This window comes from Phalangium opilio, unplaced genomic scaffold (genome assembly GCF_054372755.1).
Source record: "Phalangium opilio isolate 3A_F unplaced genomic scaffold, DU_Popi_V2 ptg000093l_1, whole genome shotgun sequence".
In the NCBI taxonomy this organism is placed as follows: domain Eukaryota; kingdom Metazoa; phylum Arthropoda; class Arachnida; order Opiliones; family Phalangiidae; genus Phalangium; species Phalangium opilio.
In genome coordinates, this window is record NW_028324198.1 from 4,656,511 (window position 1) to 4,677,062 (window position 20,552).

The 20,552-nt window shown below is 35.4% G+C and overlaps 1 long non-coding RNA gene across 1 annotated transcript in view; it reads left to right on the forward strand.

The window, feature by feature from the left end:
* Nucleotides 1-376: 376 nt before the first annotated feature.
* LOC149640701 (uncharacterized) overlaps nucleotides 377-20,552 on the forward strand; it is a 30,921-nt gene continuing 10,745 nt past the window's right edge. Inside the window, exon 1 of the long non-coding RNA XR_016372233.1 lies at nucleotides 377-527. This is a non-coding gene — a long non-coding RNA (uncharacterized LOC149640701). The remainder of the gene's footprint in view (nucleotides 528-20,552) is intronic.

The following is a 20,552-nucleotide window of genomic DNA, read 5'->3' on the forward strand; positions in this document are numbered from 1 at the left end:
TTCATACAAAAAGACCGCAACCTCGGCATCTATAACACGCGCGTCGCGCCTTAAAAAAAATAAATAAACTGAAAAAAAAAGACTTTTTGTTTTGTTAAATCACGATAATGGGCTTTTCCCTTTCCCTTTTCTTCTTTTCAATTTTCTATCCTATTTCTCTTTTTTTCGAGGGGGCGTTTGCAACGGTTTCGTCCAGAAATCGTTGCAGACGACAAAAGGGACAGACATATTCCTCGGAATATGTCCGCTCCTTTCGTCGTCTACGTCACCTCCTTCTTCCTTCTCTCTACCCCCCTTATGATTTCTGTATAAAAACGCGTGTAAGACCCACGACTCTCTCTCTCTCTCTCGCTCCTGTTCTTCAAGTCTTCGGAAGCCGTCTTCGGAAAGAAGCTCTGTCCCGCGACCCGCGATAAGTTTTAACACTCGCGCCGTCGTCCCTTGGGAAACTTCTCGCGAAGTATTTTTCTTTGTAAAATTAAACAAGTTTCATTAAATTCTTTTGTCGATTTCAACATGAGCCGAAGGTATGAATAATTTCTTTATAAATTCCAACGGGAGGAAGTTCATTAATTAGACCTACCTTAGAATTCCCGTTTTTAAGACTTAACGTTGTCACAAGGTCCCCCTAAATTTAATCAGGGCTACCTAACGTCCTGTGACGGAATTCCCCTCTTCACGACCGGCCAGATTAATTTTCCCAGGGGTAGTCCGTTGCAACATAAATAAAATACAGCTATTTAATAATGATTGAATAAATGATAAAGGCCGAAAACAGTAATTATTATTAAGTAGGAATTATGATTAATAAGTAGGAACTAATAATATTGGTAATTAAATTCTAAGTTTTATTAAAAGTCTGCTACTTCATGGAGAAATATATTTATTTTATTTAAAGTTTAAAATCAGGAGCTTTCGAGTCGTGACTCTTCCTCAGCTCGTCATAATACCTATTAAATTTAAATTTACGATTAAAAATTTCCTTTTTACATCGATTCATGATTTTTTTAAACAATGACTATCTGTTAAGTTTTTTAGATTTTTAAAACCACCCCATCCTCCTATAGATATTTGCACTTTATCTAAGTTCAATCTCCTCCTATCTCTCATATAAACTGCTTCCTTGAACCCTCTTCTATACCAGTTTTTTTCTTGGCATATGACTTTCGTCGTATCCCAATTTATCTCATGATTGTTTTCAGATTTTACATGCACGGCTAAACCATTGTTTATATCTCTCTTTATTACTTTACTTTATTCTGTCTGTCTTTTTTTACTTGTCTTTTTTGTTTGTCCTACGTAAGTTAAATTACAATTACATTTAATTTCATAGACTACCCCTGTTTTTTTTCAATTCTTCTATCTTCGGTTTGTTCTTTATTAATTGTGATTTTAAGGTATTGCTATTCCTACTCACTAATGTTACATTGAGTTGTTTTAACTGTCTAATGGTTTTTTCCGTTATCCCATTTATATATGGTAATGATATGATATTTTCCGGTTTTTCTTTTTTTACATTATTCCGAATTACATTATCGTCAAATATTTGATAAACTAAATCTTTTGGATAGCCACTGTCTATAAATTGTTTTTTAAAAGTATTTTTGTCTTTCTGCGGTTCATCCGATAATGTTTCAATTTTTCCCCTGAACGATTTTATAATACCTAATCTAATTTTATTGTTGTGTGATGATTGGTAATTTAGAAACATTTTGGCATGGGTGGGTTTCTGATACATGGAGCAGGTTATTTGTCCATTATTATGTTTTACTAAAATATCCAGGAAAGGCCAACATTTATTTTCTTCCCCTTCGTACGTGAATTGTATGTCTTTTTGAATTTTATTTACTGTATCCAATAATTCCCCGACCTCTAATGATTTACTTTTAATGATAAAGATGTCGTCCATAAACCTTCTCCATAGTTTCACTTGTTTTTTAATTATAGTTTTTTTCAGAATGCTGTTTTCGATATGCTCCATAACTAGGTTTGCAATGGGTGCTGATAAGGGATTGCCCATGGCCAGCCTTTTTGTTGCGCGTAAGAATTATCCTCAAACATGAAATACGTGTCCTTTAAACAAATTTCTACTAATTTTAAGATTGTGGTTAGTTCTGTCCTTTAATCTATTTTCTGATGTTAGTTTTATTCTATGAATTTGTAAGGCTAACGGAATTGGTATACAACCATAAAGATTAACTACATCCAGGCTACATATTTCATCCTCTTTATCTAAACTTTGTTTTTTTATATCCGAAACAAATTCCTGTGAATTTTTAATCGAATATTCCTTTTCACCTATTATTGGTGTAATTACTTTTACTAAACGTTTGGCACGTGTGTAGGTTGGGGGTTACCATTTTTATGGATTTTTACCAATCCATAAATATGTGGTTGTTTCAGTATCGGGGGAAAGTAGCCGAATTTCCTGTCTTTCTCTATTTCTTTATTCCTTATAGCGTCATTTAATACGGTGTGTATCTTTTTATCTATTTTTTCCGTTGGGTCCCCTTTTAATTTAATATAATCCTCTGAATTTAATATGTTTAACATTTTATCTGAATAATCCTTGGTATTAAGTATTACTATCTTCCCCCCTTTGTCCGCTTGCACAATTTTTATTTTTTTGTCATTTTTTAATATTTTCAAAGCTTTACTTTCATTTTTATTTAAATTAAGTTTATTTGAGGTTTTAGCAAAATTAAGTTTCACTAAATTTCTTATGTCCTGTTTCGTTTGGTCATTTATTCTTAAATGTCGTAACTGTTCCTCCGTTTGTGCGCAAATATCAACTAAGTCTACTTTATTTTGGCATATTCCAAAAGTTAAACCTTTGGCTAAAAGCGCCATTTCCCCTTGGGATAGATTTCGATCCGAGAGATTTACTACATTCTGTACGGTTGTGGAATTATTCTGGGTTTCTTTGTTTAATTTAGTAATTACTAATCTATTTAATTTTGCTGTATGACTCTTCTTAAATTGTATAAAATTACACCGTTCCCAACATTGTAACTGGTCCAATAAATAATTATAAGTCTGTTGGTTCATACCCGTTGTCCATAATGTTTCCCTTTTGTATTGTAGTTCTTGGATGATATTCCTTCGTCTTCGGCGTGTGTCATTCAGAGCTTCCTTTAAAATCGTTTTCTCTAATCTCGTAGTTTTTTTGAAAATTCGTTGTGATGTTAATGCTGTTTTACACTTCAGACCGTTTGGGGTAACGTCATTGTCTTTGCATCGATGTAAAAAGGTTATTTGGTTGGTCGTTTTCGCCAATTTTTTGAATAGATGCTTTAGTCTGTAGAATACCGACACGCTTTTCCTGTCGTTGGTATAATCGTAGATGTTAAAATTCTGATCCATGGTTTATCACTAATTAAATTCTAAGTTTTATTAAAAGTCTGCTACTTCATGGAGAAATATATTTATTTTATTTAAAGTTTAAAATCAGGAGCTTTCGAGTCGTCACTCTTCCTCAGCTCGTCATAATACCTATTAAATTTAAATTTACGATTAAAAATTTCCTTTTTACATCGATTCATGATTTTTTTAAACAATGACTACCCCTTATCTGTTAAGTTATCTGTGGTTGTTTTGGGCATAATGCAACGTTAGGGCCTTGCGAAAACAAGACTTGTCATGTAGCGCTATTAAATCAGCTGGGAGATATGAATATGACAAATCGTAACGAAGTCATTTAAGTATAATTGTAAAATAATATTAATGGTGATTGCTGTCAATTTGTGCACTAAGTGGTTCGGTACAACTAGCAAAACGATTTGGTACTTGAAAACAATTTTCTTGATTAGTTATTTAGCTATAAATAGAGTTTTTCTGCAAATTGCCGAAAGTGTACATACACTAAGTTACCGCCTGTTTTGGACAGCCATTTTTTTATCGATCTGTTTCACGGCGATGGGTTTGCCATCTAGGCTCTAGAGTAGACTAGTTAATCTGACGTGATTTTTGTAAAATGCCGAAAGTGGCCATACACTAAATTACCGCCTGGTTTGGACAGCCATGTTTTTGTAGCGGGTTATTTGAATGAGATAAATCGTAACGAAGTCACTGAATTATAATTAACTTTGGTAATTAATGATTAAAGGTGTAAAAAGGCGTTTGCATTAGACGATGATGGAACTTAATCAGTATTAAGGGAATTCTCTACTGAATTGATGTTAAAATTAGAATATTAATACGACGAGAATGATTAAAGTTAATTGTAAATTTATGTGCTAGGTGGTTTGGTACAACTAGCAAAACGATTTGGTATTTGAAAACAATTATCTTAAGTAGTTAGTTAGCTTTAATTAGGATTTTCTGGAAATTGCCGAAATTTAATTTTTTGGCGTTAAATGGTTGGATAGAACCAGTAGTTTTAATTGTTGTTTTTTCTTTCTTTCTTTCTTTTGGAAAATGCCGAAAGTGAAGAGACAATTTTACCGCTAAGTTTTCGCGCTGTTATGTTATGAGAGTAAACGTTCGAATTTACGTTGATTAGTATTATTTAAACGTGTTTAAATGGCACTGTGTTAGACAATGGAGGAGTTTAATGGATTTTAAGTATAGTTTTTCCACTTAAGTGATGTTTTAATGCCCGAAAATTTTGAAAGAACATTATAAGGTTAATTTAAACTTGTTCAAGTCGTTAATTAGCTTTAAGTTTTTTTTTCCAAATGCCGAAAATAAACCCACTACTGTACCGCCACTATTTCGCAGACATTTTTGTTGAGAGAAAACGTTTTAATTACATTGATTTGTAATATTTAAACGTATTTAAATGGTCTTGCGTTATTATATTCAAATGAAGTCGTTATTTAGCTTTAATCATGGTTCTTTGGATTTTACCGCCTAGTCTTTTGATTTGCAAATTACTACTCTATTTTACCGCCTAAGTCGAAAGCCATGTCAATCTAGCCAAAGGGTGTTTTCTAGCAGACGACGCATAGTGGAAAAAGTACTATTGTAGAGTTTTTTACTTTCGGCAATTTTCGGCAGATTCCAAGTTGGCGGTAAATTAGTGAATTCCCGGAGAAAAATCGAGAAAAATAGTCTAAATTGTAATACAGAACTCTTATATAGCGCAGGTGCCAAAAACGTAATGGAAGGCAGAGGTTTACCGCCGTGTCTTCCCCTTTTAAATAGATACAAAACGTGTATTATAAGCGTGGGGATTTTCAGATTTCGATATTTAGGGTGAAATTTCGGAATTTTACGTGAAGATTTCGTGATTTCTAGATTTTAATGTAAGATTTCGGGATTTTAGGTGAAGTTTTCGGGATTTTCAGATTTTAAGGTAGGGATTTTGGGATTTTCAGATTTTGGGATTTTTAGATTTTGACGTGAGATTTCGATATTTTGAGATTTTAAGGGTAAGATTTCGGGATTTTGAGATTTTAAGGGTAAGATTTCGGGATTTTGAGATTTTAAGGGTAAGATTTTGGGATTTTGAGATTTTAAGGGTAAGATTTTGGGATTTTGAGATTTTAAGGGTAAGATTTCGGGATTTTGAGATTTTATGGGTAAGATTTCGGGATTTTGAGATTTTCAAGAGAGATTTCAAACGAACTGTACGGGATTTTGACAAACGTCCGACCCTTCGGTATATACGCAAACTTTATTTGCAAGTTTTGCCCTGCATTTCTCTTTCAATTTGAAAAAGAGTATTAAACTTAGTTCTATATGTGCGTCGGGTTAACTTCACTGTTGAACCAATGCAAGTGAACAAGTGGCGTCACGTGCGGTTTGAATCCCCAAATTAATTGATGTCCCCCCATATCACCCAATCTCATTTGTCCCAATCAGAAGAATTTAACCCAAATCATATATTTCTGATTCACCCAAATGTATTTCTCCCAATTCCCGTTTTCCACAATAGGCGATAACACAGGAATTTGGCACGAATAACATACCCGTTTTATTAATTCGTATTTTCCATTAAAAAAGCAATATTTTAAAATTATTATATAAGAGACGGTTGATCAGTGTAATTTATTAAATATGGAAGTCGAATGGCGGAAAACTTCGAAAGTAAAATATGTCCCCGTTATTCTGAGTTAGGGCTAGGGTTATGTAGGTTAGGTTTGGTTTGGTTAGGAGAACGTCTCTTCATCTTTGGAGCGGTTATACACTTCAAGTAAGTGTATCCCTTATGTCATGAAAAAATAAATAAATAAAACCATCAAATTCTACTCTATTTGAGTCTTTTTGGGTATGCAATATTGGGTAAATTGGGATAGGTGAACTGGGAATTGGGTTAAATGAGGTTTGGGTAAATGGGAATTGGGCGTTTTAAATTGGGTGAAATGGGGGGTAACCCCCAAATTATGAAAGGTTCACTACGTATAAAGACATTTTTGCTTTTTAAAAATTTATATTGAGTTTCATTCTATATTTGTCAAAATTGTACAATTGCTTATTTGCGTTACAGATATGCATAACGTACCCAAATTCCTAAACACGCCCCATGCGTTTCATGAACCTCTCTATCAAAAGATAAATCCATTGCCGACCTTTTGAGCTGTCGGGTGGAGGCTTCCAAGACATTTGAGGCACTCCTTTTAAAGTATTGTACACGTATGACAAAAGGAATAATCCACAGTTGTAAGCGTTTTCTTGTTTTGGAAGGGATTCTTCGACGTACTGGATTTCAACCTTAAGATCCGTTTTAAATTGCCAAAATGATATCAATTTCAAATTTTTTACATGAGGCTCGATAACCTCTTGACTTGTTCTTGACGGATCAAATATAGAAATAATGCTGTTTTTCCGAATTATTGCTAGGAGCCAATGATCCGAGGGGTTCATGTTTCTTGGAAGGATCATTAGGATGTCTCTCTTATATAAAAATCGGTTTGATTACGCATAAAGTGTATACAAACTTGATTTTCGTTTTCCTTCTGACTCATTAAACAATAAATACATGTTGGTATCCACAAAAAATCCCCTTTTCTTCCGAATAAATCCAAGAGCTCTTTGCCTGCATAATCCAATGAATTGTCATCAATATATACTTGAGGTTTCAAACACTCATACTCTCTCACATTCAGGATTTCCTTTGTGCATTTACCGTCGCAATAGAAATCATTCCAATCAAAGTCTTTCGCCATGTCAGCAGCAACCCTATGTCGTTCTTCGAACCCCATTTGCATATTTGCTTGGGTTTTGCCAACAATCACGTTTTTCCTAGAGGGTTTTGAAGATTTTTTTAAAAAATTTGTTTGGATTAAATTAAATAACCATCTTCGGAGTAATGTGCTTGTAAAAGGTAATTTAATATCTTCCTCGTTACGTAGTAAATAATATACGTATAACACTATATATAATCGGAAGTCACATGAGTTTTCGGTCTTTGGTTACTCAAGAGGCATGTTTCATCTCTCTCATTCATTAGGAATTACATCAAATAAATTAAAAGCCAAATCAAAAAGGACTTCATAGTTTCTATCTTATACTGAACTTCCTGATTGAAGCGCATCGGACGCTGTTATTTCTTTTAATTTTTTCATGACGTGAACCCACTCGGAAAGATGATTATTAATTTTTGTTTGTGGGGGCGCAATATGAATTAGTAATGTACTTTCTTTAATTTCTTTTGCGCCATTATCTTTTTGAAATTTTTCATAAAGCTCGCTAACCCCAAACACTAAACGAAAGCGGTCGAATGTTCGGGAGTTCATGTAAAGGGCTCCGAGGTGGAAATTTGTCCTCGACTTGGACCATTTTCGCTGCTTTGAAGTCTTTCCGGGTTATTTTTTGCAATGGAATTTCAGCGAGTTTTGATATTTTTACTGGCGGTTCTTAGGACTCCATATCAGAAACTTGGACATCGAATTTCTTGGATGTTTCGGATTCCACTTCAGAATTTTTACACAGCCATATCGGATGTTTCTGATTCCGTATCAGAAATTTTAACATCCGATCTTACATACTTGCCTGTTTCGGATTCCACATCAGAATTTTCCACAGCCTCGCCGGATGTTTCTGACTCCACATCAGAAACCTACAAATCCGTTTTCACGCTAGGGTAGTTGGAAGCTACGGATTCCGCGTCAGAAAATGGTATATCGATATTAAACTTTGGCTTGGCAGATGTTTCCGAATTCGTATCAGATTTTTCAAAGCCAATATCAGCGTTATACAAACCTTTAGGCGTTTTTAATTTGTCTGGAAAAAAATCATCTGTTACGTTACAGCTTGCATTAATAGAATCTGGAGCATCCAGAATATATACTGTAATCAAGAATTTGAGGATAATAACTTTTCCTCCCACGCTTCCCCGTGGTTGTAGCCTTGTACCGATCACTTAGTTTAGAATTCGGATTTCTCGGAGACGGAGCTGTTCTTTGGTAAAGCATTTCAACACCTAAAATGTGGAAACACTGATTCTTTCCCCACTTTCACGTACAAGGTCGCTCAATATTAATGGAATTAACAACGTTTATTCTGTTCTCATGAAAAGGATCTCCGAGTTTGTAAACTAGCAAATGCTGAAAAAACTCAACTAGTCCATTTTTCAAACACATTTCTGCCAAAAACCCAGTAGAAGCTCTATGTTCTAGTTCGACTTCGGTGTAGGAGCTTAATTTAGATTTAACCTCTTGGATTATATCCTTCTCTGAGCGGAAATTCAATTTCAGTTCATAGTTGCAATCTTTAACGTTCTCTTTCACTGTGTGGTCTCCCTAAATATTCTTGTATGCTTTGCTGAACGAGTCCAAAGCAAAATGCTGCAAATGAGTCATTTTTAAAACCGCTTTTAATACACTATGGAACGATTCGCTTAAATTGTTTGTTGGAGTTTTTGATTGAAACGCAGGAAAACGTTTGAATTGCGCCGCAATCGCATTATTTTTCAGGTCTTCTCTCAAAAACGTATCGGCGTATGTCAAAAAAGGCTGCGACCATTTGCTACGATATTTCTCGTGCTGTTTTTCAAACTGTTCCTCGTTTTCACGTTGTATAAAGGCATCCTAATGAAGCCGATATCCTTTAAGGTCTGAAGTAATACCACCATTTCTACGCAACCAATATTTTAAATCGTTTTTCATGTGGTTGTGACAAAACAATAAATTATCGGACGCCACGGAACAGCTTTGTTTAACAGCTTTGATGATACACTTTTCTCTATCGATGACCACGGGAACATTTTTACCCAAGGTTTCAAAATCCAGTTCCAGCACTAGACGTGAAAAAGCTCTTATGAATGGCTCCGAATTTATTTTGGTGTATCATGAATAAGACAGGAAAAATAGGGTCATTGACTAGTTCCGTATTACGCATTACGACTGTACTTAAGTAAAAATTACCCATATTGAAAGTTGTATCGTAAGTTATACACTGTTCAATATTTGTGCCATCTCTTAAAGTTTGGCTCAAAAGTCGCTTACCTAAAGTCACCGCTTCCGGTTGACCAAAGACTATTGTCAAACTGTCGTTGTCCAAGTTTATTTCTCTAATAATGTCCTTAAATTCGGTCTCCTTCAAGGCTATTATCGAGTACACTGAATCAGGACAAATATTATTTGCTCCACGTGCCAAATATTTTAAGTTCGCTGCCTGTTTTGTATTCCTCGGCAGTGCCATTATTTCGATGTCGCTAACTTTCGGTTGCTGGACCTCTTTCTCAAGATTTTTTAGGTCAACTTTCACCTCTGCCGTTATTTCCCTAAAAGTTTCTATTGGGTCATTCTTTTGACCTTTCACTTTAGATTTCACGTTATTTAACGTGGATCGATTAGTAGGATACCAGGTAACTTTTTGTTTTGTTTTGAATTTCCATGTGGTCTATCAACCCATACTGTTTCATCACCTTTGTGGTGAATTAATACAGGATATGGGCCATTCGAACGCTTTTTAAGAGTGTAAACATGCCTTTGAAACTCCCTACTACCTGCTTTTTCAAATCCAGGTCTAATATCGCAGTACAATTTGATGATGTCTTGGTACGTTTTGGTAGTGTGAGAATTTCTCCATCGCATTCCGTCATTATATAGATATCGTTCCTTCATTATGTCATCGTTACAAAGTAAAAAACTATCGCCCCCTTTAATTTAATTTTTTGGGAAAATCTCAAAACGTTATTTTTTATAATCCCATTCTTTACGTCCATTAAAATATTAAGCGCTTCTTCTGGTTTTAGGTTTCTTGAAATACCACTTTTATATGCAAGGGTTTTTGAAGTTCCCAAATATCACGCGCGAAATTTCCAATTTCGCCCTCAGATTCTGCTGGACAATTTGGATTTTCATCTCCATCAAGGAATTTGGCAACAATGTGCCTTTCTTCTAATAAATTACTGTCATGTAATTCATTTCCAGAAGGGTTCCATTCTCTTCCCATGGGCGTGGTTTTAGTGCAATCGGTCTCAATAGCTAATTCCTCAACCCCTCGAACTGAATTCTTTGCAGTTAAGCATGTTTCAGAACAGTCATAGCCATCAGCAAATCTTTCAGATTGATCATTGCGTTTATGCAAAGAAATGATGTCACAATCGTCAGTATCATTGTTCAACGACTCTAAAGGTTCGTTTACTGACGATGAAAAACCCATAAGGAATTCTTTCTGGTCAAAATTTTCAGAACTCATTTTTAACGTAGCTCTTATTTTTGCAAATCAATTCGATGTTTTTACTCAAATCCGTGAAAACTGGCTCTTTAATAAAAGGCTCAGTTTAGAGGCACTTTGGCTCTCCTCATTTAATTTTGCAAAGAGAAACGTACAAAATTTGTTCTTGGCTCAATTTTTCTACGAATCTTTCTGATTCGATTAGAAAATTAACCGAAAATACTGTTGAAAACAGCTAACGGTTTTATCACTTTTTAATTAAATCGTTTTGGACCCCCTATTAAGAATCGTGTTTGGCTGAATCACGCTAAAAAGACTTTTCAGAAGCTGTAAGACAACCTATACGAAAGCAACGTGCGGAGGTCCCAGACGCCAAACAGATTCTGACCGGAATAATTTTGCCGCTCTTCGGCAAGTGGTAGAGCAGAGAAAATTAATGAAGGCTTTGGCTTTTAACATTGCATATGACGCTGGATCTCACACGAGCGGGCGACTGACTCAGGCTAGCTCCGGTCACATGAAAGACCTACCGGAACTGGCCTGTAACTTCTGATCATGTGGTTTTTAGACACTCTTTCTACCTAAGTGTTTTATTCCCCACTTCAATTCTCTCTGGTGGGAGAGCTTCGGAAAATATCATCCATAGTCAAAAATGACTATTTTGAACTTAAATAGCTATAATTTTAGTTAATAATACTTTCATCGCACCTAGATCTCCTTAAATAACACGGCATAGGAATTGGTTGTTAAAATACGAAGAAAAACCTAATGCCGTTTCCCATGGACTAATTTTGTTGGGTAGAGAGTGAAAGTATCCTTATTAGTGAATTAAAATACAGCTACGTCTCCTTAAATAGTGCTCCTTGGAAAACGGCATCAGCTTCCTTTTAGGTCCGCTCTAGGGAACCCTAGAAAGTGGGAACGTTTTTTGTCGTTTACTACAAATTTTACAGCTCTGTGTTCAATAGTTTGGTCTCCATATTGGAAAATGGCCGCCGTGAATGCTAGGTACAGTATATTTCACCATAATGTTGGAAAATTATGAAAATTGATAGGTATGATAATCAGAGCTGTGTGAACCTCATAGTAATATATTGAAGCCATTTATCAGATAATTTGGCCGCCATGTTGCAAAATGGCCGCCATCAATGTCATGTAGATACAGTATATGTTTCAAAAATTATGAAAATTGGAAATAATTATGTTGGAGACTGTCTAAACATTATACTTGAATATTGAAGACGTGCTACTGATAGTTTGGGCACCATCCTCGAAAATGACTGCTGGAAATACTAAATATATTTCAAATATATAAATCTTTTTGAAATTCCTATTTTAAATAGATGATTTTTATTAACGTAATGAACAACAAAAAATGGACATCTCGAAGTTGAAATTATCGACGCCATCTTTAAAAATGGCCCTACGAAAATCATTGCCCTAAATTCAGAAAGAAAGAAAAGTTATTCTAAGCTGTTATTCTCAACATGTTGATTAGAGAATATGATTTAATATGGGGTTTATACATTCTAGTGTTGTTTAAGATTAGAATTTAGACAAATCTCTAGCATTTCATACATATTCATCGTCATTCTGAAGATTTTTCATAATACTTGCATGTCAGAACCCTTGATTAGGCGTACACCTAGCTGGGGGCCTTATCAGAGCCCCTCCCCATCATATTCCAAATTGAACCTGCGGAACCGCCGTCATGGCACACGAGATCGGCCAGTGGGACCGACAAACGCCACTTGAGCAGGTGACAGAAGCAGGACACCGTCAGCGGCGAGCCCAGTCAGGAGGTGGTCGGTGAAAGGGAAGGATTAAGGCAGCAGAAGATTCGAGGGGACGGCGGACGGGGAAGTTCTCTCCAAGCACATCAGTGCCATACGGCTCAAATAAATAGTGTATCCGCGACCCCTAGAGGGTTGCCAATAGCGGAGGCGAGCCATGGCAACACCTGAGCGGGGGCGAAGTGGCCAGCAAAACCTTCACGGAATGGGGCAAGGAACGGTCTGAACCAAGGGCGAACCCAAGGAACTCCCGAACCGTCACACCGAACTCGGCCCCCTCCGCCACGATAAGTCCTTTGAGTAAAAAAGGTTAAGAGAACATTTCTTTCATTTACGTGCTGTAACTGGGTGTGGTTATGATAAGGCGTGGTTTAAAGTAATGACAGGTAATCAACATCTTACAAATTTGTTGCGCTTTTTTAATGACCATATTGCATATAGGGAAGCCATAGCTGCTGCCGAAGAGAGATTTCTTTTCGCTTTTTTTAGGGTAATAATTGACAAGTCACGCTTTAACTATGTAGATATTACACGTATAATGGAACCGTTGCCACATATACTGTCAAGTCCTAATTTGATCTCGCTAAGCTTAATCCAACAACCGACACCGCAACACTACATTTTTTCCGAGCGTATCTTCAAGTCCAAAATAGCTAGGAAACGATTTAATCCCATTCACACCATTCTCTTTCCGGCATCAGATGATTTTGTAACACTCATTATTTGTACCTGCAGTCTACAGAACATCTTGTATAAAGAACTCTGAATGTAGAGGATCTGTATTAGCTTGCTGGGCAATGTGTGGTCAATGACAAGGTATTAGCCGTAATAAAAAAATCTTCTGGATGACGAGAAATTGAACGAAATGTTAAAAATGTGTCTTAAATCTAATCCTTAACGACACTAGAATGTATATACCCCATATAAAACGGTTTTTCCTAACCAAAATCCGAGTAATATGGCTTTCCTTTTCTTTTTTCCAGATTTTAGGAAAGTAATATTTCTGGGACCATTTTTCAAGATGGGTCGATAATTTAGACTCGAAAATAGTTATTTTTATGGCGTTTTATACGTTCATGAAAATCATCTACTCAATAAAAAAATATCGAAAAAATTTATATATTGGTAATATATTTGGTACTTCGAGCAGATATTGTTGAAGATGGCGCCCAAACTATCAGTAGCACCTCTTCAATATTCAAGTATGATGTTTAGACGGTCTCTAACATAATAAATACCAATTTTCATAATTTTTGAACCATATACTGTATCTAAATGGCATTGATGGCGGCCATTTTCCAACATGGCGGCGAAACTATCTGACTAATGGCTTCAATATTTTACTGTGAGATTCACACAGCTCTGGTTATAATACCTATTAATTTTCTTAGTTTTCCAACAACATGGTGAAATATACTGTACTTAGCATTCACGGCGGCCATTTTCCAATATGGCGACCAAACTATTAATCACAGAGCTGTAAAATTTGGCCATGATGTTCATGTGGGTACCAATTTTCATAATTTTTGAAGAAGAAAGTGGAATACATTGTAGCTGTAATTCACGGCGGCCCTTTTCCAAGATGGCGGCGAAAGCTCGCGCTCTACAGCAGGGGACTTTTAGTATATTTTTTGTTGGGTCAAAAACAACACATGTACCAATTTTCATCTTTATGTTCAAATGTTCTAGGTCAAGCCCTTTTTTGGCCTATCTGTCCTGGCCTATTATTACTTTAAATTATCCATAAAACCTAAACCGAATTTGAATTTTAAAATCATTCTTAGATATTTCCTGGATATATATATGCAGAATATAGTCTCATAATTAGTAGAAGAATCGAAATAAACACATTTTTTCACTTCACCCTCCCTTTAAAAACATTCTTAGTCTTATTCTTAAAGACAGACATAAAGTCTAATGAAATTAATAAAATCTGTCATTGTAGACAAAGACTGGAAAGTGTAAAAGATAAGGTTTGAAAATGAACTGCCTGAAGTAACAGATATTAAAATTTTCACTTTTGAAGACATGATTATAAAACATCAATTATTTTAAAAAATTCTTATCTTACTTTTTTTCACCAAAATTACTTCGGGAAAGTATTTTAAAAAGGAACATGCGCGTTATTTTAAAAATACTACGGCTTTACATTTTATTTTTTTATCAAAAATATAAAATTAGGTAGAAAATTGACCCTATAACGTGAGGAAATCGTTGATAGCTTACAAAATATAAACCGTATTAAAACTTTACAAAACATATTCTTAAATTGTAAAGCTTTCAAAGTATTAAATATTAACGTGCTGTGTTGCTCTCAAAGATCACGATCAATCTACAGATCTTTTCGATACTAATAACTAAATCACAAAGAAAAGGCCTATATTATTTTCCGCTACGCAATATTTTCAATTTCAAAATATAAAAATTTAAACTCTTCAAGAGAAATCTTTTCAGATATCCAAGCATTTGAATCTCCTAGAATCAAATGTTAGTTGAAAGTAAAACCAGTACCAAGCTAGTATCCCTTAAACCCTTCTAGGTGACAACTACTATTGAGGACAAAATACTTGGTAAATATTGCTGAAAAATATTTTGGGAAAATGAAATTTTGGTGAAAAAAAGTAAGATAAGAATTTTTTAAAATAATTGATGTTTTATAATGATGTCTTCAAAAGTGAAAATTTTAATATCTGTTACTTCAGGCAGTTCATTTTCAAACCTTATCTTTTACACTTTCCAGTCTTTGTCTACAATGACAGATTTTATTAATATCTGTCACTTCAGTCTTCATATTAATTAAAATTCTTTAGAAAATATGGGAGAAAAAGTCCTAGGCCGTTGCGCGTCCATCGGTAATCTAGCTTAAATACCAGCCGTCGGTAATCTAGCTTAATTACCGATCGTCGGTAATCTAGCTTAATTACCGATCGTCGGTAATCTAGCTTAATTACCGGTCGTCGGTAATCTAGCTTAATTACCGGTCGTCGGTAATCTAGCTTAATTACCGGTCGTCGGTAATCTAGCTTAATTACCGATCGTCGGTAATCTAGCTTAATTACCGATCGTCGGTAATCTAGCTTAATTACCGGTCCTCGTTAATCTAGCTTAATTACCGGTCGTCGTTAATCTAGCTTAATTACCGGTCGTCGGTAATCTAGCTTAATTACCGGTCGTCGGTAATCTAGCTTAATTATCGATCGTCGGTAATCTAGCTTAATTACCGGTCGTCGTTAGTCTAGCTTAATTACCGGTCGTCGGTAATCTAGCTTAATTACCGGTCGTCGGTAATCTAGCTTAATTACCGGTCGTCGGTAATCTAGCTTAATTACCGGTCGTCGGTAATCTAGCTTAATTACCGGTCGTCGGTAATCTAGCTTAATTACCGATCGTCGGTAATCTAGCTTAATTACCGATCGTCGGTAATCTAGCTTAATTACCGATCGTCGGTAATCTAGCTTAATTACCGATCGTCGGTAATCTAGCTTAATTACCGGTCGTTGGTAATCTAGCTTAATTACCGGTCGTCGGTAATCTAGCTTAATTACCGGTCGTCGGTAATCTAGCTTAATTACCGGTCGTCGGTAATCTAGCTTAATTACCGGTCGTCGGTAATCTAGCTTAATTACCGGTCGTCGGTAATCTAGCTTAATTACCGGTCGTCGGTAATCTAGCTTAATTACCGGTCGTCGGTAATCTAGCTTAATTACCAGTCGTCGGTAATCTAGCTTAATTACCATTCGTCTGTAATGTAGCTTAATTACCGGTAGTCGGTAATCTAGCTTAATTACCATTCGTCTGTAATCTAGCTTAATTACCATTCGTCTGTAATGTAGCTTAATTACCAGCCGTCGGTAATCTAGCTTAATTACCATTTGTCTGTAATGTAGCTTAATTACCAGCCGTCGTTAATCTAGCTTAATTACCAGTCGTCGGTAATCTAGCTTAATTTCCATTCGTCGGTAATGTAGCTTAATTACCAGCCGTCGTTAATCTAGCTTAATTACCAGTCGTCGGTAATCTAGCTTAATTACCAGTCGTCGGTAATCTGGTTTAATTACCATTCGTCGGTAATCTGAATTAATTACCAGTCGTCGGTAATCTGGTTTAATTACCAGTCGTCGGTAATCTAGTTTAATTACCCTTAATTGGTAATCTAGATTAATTACCCTTAATTGGTAATCTAGATTAATTACCCTTAATTGGTAATCTAGATTTATTACCCTTAATTGGTAATCTAGATTAATTACCCTTAATTGATAATCTAGATTAATTACCCTTAATTGATAATCTAGATTAATTGCCCTTAATTGATAATTTAATTAGTAACCCTTAATTGGTAATATAATTAGTAACCCTTAATTGGTAATTTAATTAGTAACCCTTAATTGGTAATTTAATTAGTAACCCTTAATTGTTAATTTAATTAGTAACCATTAATTGGTAGTCTAGTTTAATTAACTCTAATTGATAATTTATTTTAAGAACGTTTAATTGGTAAACTACTTTAATTATTTAAATTCGTAATCTATTTTTTTATCTTTAATTGGGAGTCTAGTTTAATTATCTTTTATTGGTAATCCAGAATAATTAGCAGGGAAAAGTTAAAATGTCCATTAAGCTAGTTTGAATTTGACTATATCCGCGACAATTTAGACCCGTGTGTTTTGAAGGCGTCGCTGTAGCGGCCGCGTCAACGTCACTGCAGCAATATTAAAGCCGTCTTATCTCACTATCGATAGGCCATTCCAACCAAAAGGCATTAAGAAGAAACAATCGGATTATTATGAGGCAACTATACGTTAAAAAATGCCAACATTGGTCTCGCTGATATTTCCTAATAAAACAGTGTATAAATGCTAAAATATCGCAGATTGGGATAGTTTTTAAAATTTAAAATTAAACATACTTAAAATTAATTTTTCTCAAAAACCTTAAAAATGGTCCTAGAAAAAGGTTTAAATTTTGATATAAAACCATTCCCAAACGTAACAAACGAATATTTCATTTCAAAAGGGTGGCGACAAAATGGCTAAATTTGAAAAAAACTCCATGTTATTTCTATGGGAAAATTTAACTTTTTCACCAAAAGGGCTGATTAATTTTATGGAAATGAAAACCACCCTTAGCAACTTTATTTTTTATACAATAAACTAATGGGTGGATCTTCTTGAAATTTTAACCACATATTGAGGGCCCGAATTGTAGTTCTGTGGAATTTTTTCAAAGCAGTTAATACGATACAAAAAAAGTTATAACCAATCAAAAAACCATCCTTATACATTAAAGTCGGTATGAGGTCTTATCTAAGAGAGCTATCGCTCTCCTAGAATTAGGAGGTAAAGCATTGTAATATTCAACAGATCCGCCCGGTTCGCTGGTATTCTTTTCTGCGTAAGATTAACCAGCCCTAATCGTGACCGGTATTAATATAATTAATAAGCTAACAATTATTCTTATCTAACATAAAAAATAGTTTTAGTGTATGATTTCAGGCTCTGAAGGGCAATTGGGCAGCCCATGAGTCCCGACTCGTTGCAAGATTTCGGGCGAACGAAGGAAGTGACGCTTTTCACGGGGCCGCTCTTTCGTCCGACTTGAACCCTATTTAGTGTTTATGTCTCTCATTAAATAAAAGAAGTGTTTAAGGGCTAGGGGAGGTTAAGTTAAATATTAAGCAACAATTGAAACTGAAAGTGACAGTCTTGTTTGTAATAAATAGTTCAATAAAGCAAACGAACTATCTTCAATATAAAACTCGAAAGAAGTCCTGTAATTTGAAACTCGTAGGAAGTATTCTTATTTGAAAATTTTCCTCCAAATTTTATTAATATTTGTCAGCTTTTAACTAATTATTAATAAAGATAATAAAAGTTTTCGAAAAATTCTTCAAAAAAGGCATGTTTTCTTTCCCTCATAATAAAAGTCTTAAAACACAAAATTCCCTAATATCCCCATTACTCCCTAACTGCATTTATCACGCCCGAAGTAATATATTTATATAAATGATCGAGCAAGTAACTGCATTGATGATTTTTTTCACTACCCCTCGATGCCCAATAATAGTATTTTTGCCATAGAAACTAAACGAAAGGAGTAGCAGACCAGCAGCGCAGAGACTAACTTCAAGTTTTTACCGTTCGGGCTCGTTTTAGCTGTTAGCTGTTATTTTCAGTTGTGATCATTGTTACCGGCTTTCATTTTTTTTTTTCATTTAATTTTTAGGCTTTTCCATCGGTAGCTTTGAACGTCAGTTTTGAAATACGCCTTTGCCCATGCTTTGGTTGCGGTCGGCTTTATTATTAAGCCTCACCAGAGATACATTTAATTTTAGAAGTAGGAATAGAGAACGGTTAGTGTTTAATTCAGTCCGACTCATAGCCCAGTATAGAGCCCCTCCCTCCAACACGTAATTAAAAGTTTAAAATTTCAGATTGGCTCACTAAAACTAGGTTTTTATGACGTTACTGACTGGGACGGCGAAAAATACGTAATTCCTTTTTAACTCTGTCGCTATGACCCGCCTCTTCTTTCATATCCCACCGTCCCGACGAAGGGGGTCCGGGACTTTGACACGCGCCTAGATTACTCTGTTCCCTATTCCTACCTCTAAAATAAAATCTTTCAATGGCCTGACATTTGCTCTATACGCGGGAGGCTATAGGCAACCCCAGGCTCCGTTTAGCGAAGCTCAATCGCGTAGCGAACCTTCCTAGCATAGAAGCCATCTCCTCTGAAGTTGTTTCTTAATGGAATAGTTGAATATGTCTATTTGTAGGGATCTCGTGAAGCGCATATGCCATCATGAATGAGATTTTCACTAGGCTGCAATGAGTCGGGGTGAAGACCTAGACGTAATTAATATGAGTTCTAATTATTATGATATCATGGCCCAAATAACAATATTTTCAAACCGCTTCTCCTCTTCAAAAGACGCGAGTTTTCTCTTAAAGGGAGGGGGAAGTGGAAATTAAAGTGATTTTTTATCGGTTCTTATAAGACCAGTCTGCATAATGAAAATTTAGGATATACCTCCCATTGATTTAAATATTCAAATTAGGCTAAGATTTAAAGAACAATTTTAAATAAGGACCTCCGACCAATCGCGTAACGCCGTGCCTTTTTGTTAACAAAATTATCGTGGCACGCTCCATGTCTCGCGCAACAATTGTCACATCACGCAAATTTTTTCAAATCTCACAATAAATTGATTCCACATGGAACGTGCCGCGAGAAAATTGTTTTAAAAGGACGGGACTCTGCGCGATTGGTCGGAGATCCTTATTTAAAATTATCCATGAAATTTCAAACTAATTGACGTGTAAAAATCGTTCGGTGTTATTTCCTGGATAATTCACTATGCAGATTGGTCTTATAGTAGAATCAAAAAAAAAATTACTTTATTTTCCACTTCACCATCCCTTTAATGAGCGTCTGAATTGTTTCAAAGTATCGCGCCACAATCCCAATCATATATATATGCATAAAGTGCCATAACATCTAACAAGCATTTTTACGACTAAGTTTCGATACTCGATTATGAATTATCGCCATTTAAATCGAAGTTGCCAGATTTTGAATAAAGGCTGATTACTCGTGACCTATTCATCCGAATTGAATTTGGTGAAAACTTTTCAAATATGAATCGACCCCAAGGAATCCGAAAATCGCATTTATATCCTCGAGAATCCAATATTTTCAAAGTTGATAATTTTGACATTTCCGGTTTCCGGTATAAGTATGCAAAGGACAACTGTGGAACGGGTAAAATATGAAAGAGAAATGCAAAACTTTTATAACGCACTTTATTCCAGAACGCTAGCTTGAATAGTTTTTGAAATATAGTAAAATATGTGCGAAAACTGCAACGCGCAAAGACTTTTTTAACAGTCTGTACCTGTGGTAATAAACATTACAGGTACCTGTGTTAATGAAATGTAAACATGTTTCATAGCGACAGCACACTTCTACACACAATCGCCCCCTTCTGTTTCCAAACTTTTAGTCTCTCATTTCTTTCGGTTGGCTTATGCAATTGAGCGTTTTATCGAAAACAAGATGAACAAGCCATAATACAAGTTTCACAATTTTGTTAATTTTGGGGCTACTTTTGAAAGCTCATAACTTTGAAATGGCGTAGTTGTGGTACAAATGGTTCTTTGGAATTTTTCACTCGGAGTGACTCCAAGAAACACG